The following is a 6,652-nucleotide window of genomic DNA, read 5'->3' as shown; positions in this document are numbered from 1 at the left end:
GCTCAGGGTGAAGATTTGGGGGCTCAAAGTGGCGATTTGTGAGGTTTGGGGGCTCAAAGTGGCGATTTGTGAGGTTTGGGGGCTCAAAATGGGGATTTGTGAGGTTTGGGGGCTCAGAGTGGGGATTTGTGGGGTTTGGGGGCTCAAAGTGGGGATTTGTGAGGTTTGGGGGCTCAGAGTGGGGATTTGTGGAGTTTGAGGGCTCAGGGTGGGGATTTGTGGGGTTTCGAGGTTCAAAGTGAGGATTTGTGGGGTTTGGAGGGGTCAAAGTGGGGATATGTGAGGTTTTAGGGACTCAGGATGGGGATTTGTGGGGTTTTCAGGCTCAAGGTGGGGGTTTGTGGGGTTTGAGGGCTCAAAATGGAGATTTGTGAGGTTTGGGGGTTCAGAGTGGGGATTTGTGAGGTTGGGAGGCTCAGGATGGGGATTTGAGGGGTTTTCAGGCTCAAAGTGGGGATTTGTGGGGTTTGGGGGGCTCAGGGTAAGGATTTGTGGGGTTTGGCCAGGCAGGAGGTGCTGGAAATGCACCTTTGCTCAGACAAGCTGCCCTGCACCCCCTGATTTTTGGGGAGACCACATTAGGACTGCTGGGCACGGCCTGGCCTGGCACTGGGAGCAGCTGGGGCACAGCTGGGGCACAGGAACCAGGGCAGCCCCCCAGTATTTCCCCTCTGCCTTCAGAACCTCCTTTCCCCTCCCTGTTTTGGTGCCCAAATCCAGCTGAGGATGGAGCAGCCAGAATTCCCCCTGCTGCCCTCAGGCCCTCCCAGTTCCTGCCCCCAAACCGGGACGTTCCTGCCCCCAAACCGGGACGTTCCTGCCCCCAAACCGGGACGTTCCTGCCCCCAAACCGGGACGTTCCTGCTCCCAAACTGGGACGTTCCTGCTGCCTTCATCCTCTCCCAGTTCCTGCTCCCAAACCGGGACGTTCCTGCTCCCAAACTGGGATGTTCCTGCCCCCAAACTGGGATGTTCCTGCTGCCTTCATCCTCTCCCAGTCCCTGCCCCCAAACTGGGACGTTCCTGCCCCCAAACTGGGACGTCCCTGCTCCCAAACTGGGATGTTCCTGCTCCCAAACCGGGGTGTTCCTGCTGCCCTCATCCTCTCCCAGTCCCTGCTCCCAAACTGGGACCTGGACTGGCACCTGGGATCGGGATTAGCACCTGGGTCTGGCAGCTGGGGCTGGCACCTGGAGCTGGGATTTGGCACCTGGAGCAGGGTCTGGCACCTGGAGCTGGGGCTGGCACTTTGCTCCAGCTCTCGGTGGGGCTGTTCCCTCCTGGAGCAGGCAGGGATTCCTCCAGCAATCCTTGGGAAATGCTCCATGGGAAGGAAAATGATCCTGGAGCTGCCCCGGTGCCACCCCAGCCCTGCCCCAGCCGAGTCTCCAGACCCTGCATTGTTTGAGCTTTGCCCAGCCCTGCTCTGTTCCCTTCCCGGGATTTCCAGCCTGAATTGTTCCCTAATTGATTCCAGGGCATGGGGAAGAGCAGGAACAGCCCCCAGTGACGCATTTGGGGCCATGTTTTCCTGGTCCCTCCTGGTTCCCTCTTTTCCTGGTTCCCTTTTTTCCTGGTTCCCTCTTTTCCTGGGTTCTCCTGGTTCCATTTTTTCCAGGTCTCTCCTGGTTCCCTGTTTTCCTGGTCTCACGATTCCCTCTTTTCCTGATCTCTCCTGATTCCTTCTTTTCCTGGTCCCTCCTGATTCCATTTTCCTGGTCTCTCCTCTTTTCCTGGTCCCTCCTGATTCCCTCTTTTCCTGATCTCTCTTGGTTTCTTCTTTTCCTGGTCCCTCCTTATTCCCTCTTTTCCTTGTCCCTCCTAGTTCCCTTTTTTCCTGGTCCCTCCTGGTTCCTTCTTTTCCTGGTCCCTCCTGATTCCCTCTTTTTCTGGTTCCCTCTTTTCCTGATTCCCTTTTTTCCTGGTCCCTCTTGGTTCCTTTTCCTGGTCTCTCTCGATTCCCTTTTTCCCTGGTCTCTCCTGGTTCTTTCTTTTCCTTGTCCCTCCTGGTTCCTTCTTTTCCTGGTCCCTCCTGATTCCCTTTTTTCCTGGTCCCTCTTGGTTCCTTTTCCTGGTCTCTCTCGATTCCCTTTTTTCCTGGTCTCTCCTGATTCCGTTTTCCTGCTCCCTCCTGTTTTCCTTGTCCCTCCAGATTCCCTCTTTTTCTGATCCCTCCTGATTCCTTCTTTCCTGGTCCCTCCTGGTTCCCTCTTTTCCCGATCTCTCCTGATTCTCCTTTTCCTTGCTCCTTTCAGATTCCCTCTTTTCCTGGTTCCCTCTTTTCCTGGTTCCCTCCTGCAGCTCTCCCAGTGCCACCCTTTCCTCCCACAAAGGAATTTCCTTCCTTGGCACCAGAGCTGCCCTTCCCGGGTCTCCTGCCAGGACCTGGACAAGGACAGGGCTCCTTCAGTGCCTGGGCTGAGGAATTCTGCTCTTCCCATGGGAGCAGAGCCTGGAGCAGGGCAGGGACCCTCCCTGGGCATCCCTGACCTCTCTCTGCTCACTTTTCCTGCTCACTTTTCCCATTCCCACAATCCAAACAACAAAATTCTTTTGGAGTTTGTAGATTCAGGACAAAATAAGTGCTTTTTTTTTTTTTTCCCCTTCTTCCTTACACAAAAAAGGGGGAAAAAAAGGAACTAAAGAGCATTTTCCCAAGGTTTTCCAACTCTGGGAGTGAGAATGAATTTCCAGGGGCACTGGGCCATGCCACATCTGCAGGGGGAGAAATTTACACCCAGATCCAAAATTCCTGCTGGAGATCGAGGCAAACTGCTGGGAGAATCCCATGGAACCAGGACAACATTCCCAGGATTAGGAAAAGCCCTGCTGGATCCTGTTTATCCTTGCACAGCCTTTCCCTTTTTCCCTATAAATCCCCCCAAAAAGGGTGGGGGGGTTTGGGTTAGGGTTTCCACCTTCTGAGAGAATTCCCAACATTTGGCAATGCCCAAAACCTGGGAAAAAAAATGGGAATTTCTTCCCTCCTAAACTTTTTTTTTTTTCCCTTTCTTTAGAATCCCAGTTTTTCCAAGGAATTTTTGCCAGATTTTTTGGGGGGGATTTTTCCCCTCTGGCATCACGCCCAGAACCCCCCAAGTTTACAGAATTCCAGAGAATTCCAGAGGGTTCCAATTCCCCTGTTACTGATCAGCTCCCAACAGCCCCAATTCCAGATAATCCCGTTTATCCCATGGATATTTGATTCCCACTTGGGAATGTAAATATTTGGTGCCACGCTCTGATCTCCACAGCTGGAAAAAACAACAGAGCAGGGATTAAATCCTGGAATTAAAATCCCTCTTTTCTAACCCTGTCATAAAATTCCAGCCCTTTTAGGCTGGGTTTAGGGGGAGAGAAAAACCCCCTGGATGCCCCATCCATTAAAAAACCCCATTCCTGTCCCATCCCCGAGCAGGATCTCCCAGGTTTTGGAGCACCAATTGGAATTTTCATGGAAATGTTGGGAATTTCTGTGGTTTTCCAGAATTATTTCCCCCTCATTCCATGGATTCTCCCATCCACCGCATCCAGGAGCAGCCACTGCTCAAGGGCAGGCAAAAAAAGGAAGTTTTGCTGCTTTGTCTTGCACCGGTTTTTCTTGGAATTTTTTCCCCCCTTTTTTTTTTTTTTATTATTATTATTACCAGAAAAGAGGATTTTTGGCTGTGCCCTCAGGAAGTCTGTATTCCTGGTATTCTTTTGTCTGGCCAGCTGATGGTTGGGTGAAGGAATGGAATTAAATCAGGGTTTGGGACAAAAACAACAACAACAACAACAGCACTTGGAGGCAGAGCTCCCACCCCTCCATTCCCACATGGATCCTCCTTTCCTGGCCCAGCACATCCACGTGGAGAACCCAAACAACAAAATTCCTTTGGGTTTTGGAAATTCGGGGCAAAATAAATGCATTTTTTTTCCCCTTTTTTTTTTACACAAAAGATGAAAAAAGTGGAATTAAGGAGCGTTTTCCCGAGGTTTTCCAATGTTCTGTTTGGGTTTTTCTGCCTGATCTCCAGCTGTGCTGCACATCTGGACGCTCAAATGGTGCAAAATTGGAATTGGATTTTGGATGTCCCTCCAAAATTGGATGTTGGAGCACAAACAATAAAAATTCCACATTTCTTCATTGCCTTCCTCCATCCTCAGCTCATCCTCCAGCAGGAGAAATTGATGGGAGGGGCCAGGATGGATCCCAAACTGTGAATTTCTCTGGGGTGATTCTTTGGCAGAAAACTGAGAATAAATGTATTTAACTAGTGCTGTACAAACAAAAGACTTGTTTTAAAATAAATGATTTTAAGGATTTATTCCAAAAGAAGTAATGATTTTTTTATATATATATATAGAGAGAGAAAGTTTTTCTGGAATAAATGGAAAGGTACAAAAAATAAATAATAAATAATAATAATAAAGGATTTTATCCATCTGTCAGTCTCTTGGTTATATTTTATAAGAATATTTCAAATTTTCTACTTCAGAAAGATAGAATAGTAAAATATTTCGATTTCTCTTTTCCAGACGAAAAAGATTCTATTTTTCTTTTTTTTCTATTTAAGAGTTTTTTATAAGATTTATATTTTTTCCAGATGATTTTGTGCTTCTTTTTTCTCTCCTTTTTTCTCTCATTTTCTCTCCTTTATCTCTCCTTTCTCTCCTTTCTTTTTCTCTCACAGAAAGAAAAAAAAAAAAAAGGAATTAAAGAGCATTTTCCCAAGGTTTTCCAATGTTTTGGTTGGGTTTTTCCGTCTGACCTGTTGGATTGTGAACTCTCCAAAGTAAAATTTATGGAATATGGGATGGGTTTGTATGGGATGTCTTTTGTATGGGATTTTTCCTCCTTTTTTTTTTTATTTTGATAGGAGAAGGATCTGAGGTTTTTTAGGGTGGAAGGAAGGTGGGAAGTGTCAGGAGTGCAGGTCCTGGGAAGGGTGAGTGGCTCCAGGGAAATCAGCTCTTCCTGCAGCTCCAGCCCCTCTCCCTGCTGGAATTTTGAGCACAAAAATATTGGATTTACAGGGATCCTGGACAGGGAGGAATGATGGATCTCCCTCCATGTTCTCAGAAGGGTTATTTATTATTTTATGATTCTATACTATATTAAAGAATGCTAAACTAAATTGTACTAAAGAATACAGAAAGGATACAGACAGAAGGCTAAAAAATAATAATGAAATAACAAAAAGATAATAATGAAATAATGAAAAAATAATAATTAAATACTGAAAAGTATTTAAATAATACTTTAATTACTTAAATTAAAATTTCATTACAAAATATTTCATTACAAAATAATGAAAACTTGGGACTCCTTCCAGAGTCCTGACACAGCTTGACCATAATTGGCCAATAAATCAAAACAATTCACATGACACCAATGACACAATCACCTGTTGGATAAACAATCTCCAAACACATTCCAGACCAGCAAAACACAGGAGAAGCAAATAAGATTTAAATTGTTTTCCTTTTCTCTGAATCTTCTCGGCTTCCCAGGAGAAGAATTCTGAGAGAAGGGATTTTTCCAGAGACTGTGAATGCCACAGGTTGGATATAAGGAAAAAGTTTTTAGTGAAAGAGTGACCAAGTCCTGGAATGGCCCTGCTGCCCCTGGCGCTGTGTCCAGGCCCTGTGAGGAGGGGCAGCACTGACAGAACCAGAGGACACAGCCCCAAGGGAAATTCAGGATGGGGTTGGATTTGCAGGGAAACCTCAGAGCAGGCAGGAATGATGAATCTGACTCCATGCTCTCAGAGGGCTAATTAATTTATATTATATTATATTATATTATATTATATTATATTATATTATATTATATTATATTATATTATATTATATTATATTATATTATATTATATTATATTATATTATATTATACTGTGTTATGTTATATTATAATTACATTATATTATATTACATTACATGATATCATATTACATTATATTATATTACATTACATCATATTATGTTATGTTATATTATATTATAGAATGCTATACTAAAACTATACTAAAGAATACAGAAAAAGATACCTACAGAAGGCTAAAAGATAATAATGAAATAATGGAAAGATAATGATGAAAACTTGTGACTTTCTCCAGAGTCCTGACACAGCTTGGCCCTGATTGGCCAAAGAGTCAAAACAATTCTCATTAAACCAATCAAACAATCACCTGTTGGATAAACAATCCCCAACCACATTCCAAAGGAGCAAAACACAGGAGAAGCAAAGCAGGTAATTATTGGTTTCCTTTTTCTCTGAGGCTTCTCAGCTTCCCAGGAGAAGAATCCTGGGCAAAGAGGATTTTTCCAGAGAATGTGAATGCCACACAAAAGGAGCTTGGCAGGGAAAACGTCCCTGGTGTCCTTTGCAGGGATCCCAGAGCCCTAAATAAATATTGGCACAACCCTTTGGGCAAATAAAAGCCAAAGCTGCCAGGTCCTGCCCAGGCTTGTGGGGCAGAGCTGGGGAAGAAACGAGCGACAAATTTTTGCCACAAAATTTTCAGGGAAAAAAATTTCCCTTTTCCCACCAATCCAGCTGCTAAAATCCCATGGGATTTGGGATACCCAGCTCTGGAACCCTTTGGGATATTCCTGGAGAGAACCCTCAGCATTGCAGGGAGCTGGGGAGAGCCAGACTGGGATCTGG

Source organism: Molothrus ater, chromosome 25, assembly GCF_012460135.2.
Source record: "Molothrus ater isolate BHLD 08-10-18 breed brown headed cowbird chromosome 25, BPBGC_Mater_1.1, whole genome shotgun sequence".
NCBI lineage: Eukaryota > Metazoa > Chordata > Aves > Passeriformes > Icteridae > Molothrus > Molothrus ater.
This window is presented reverse-complemented; position numbering follows the sequence as displayed.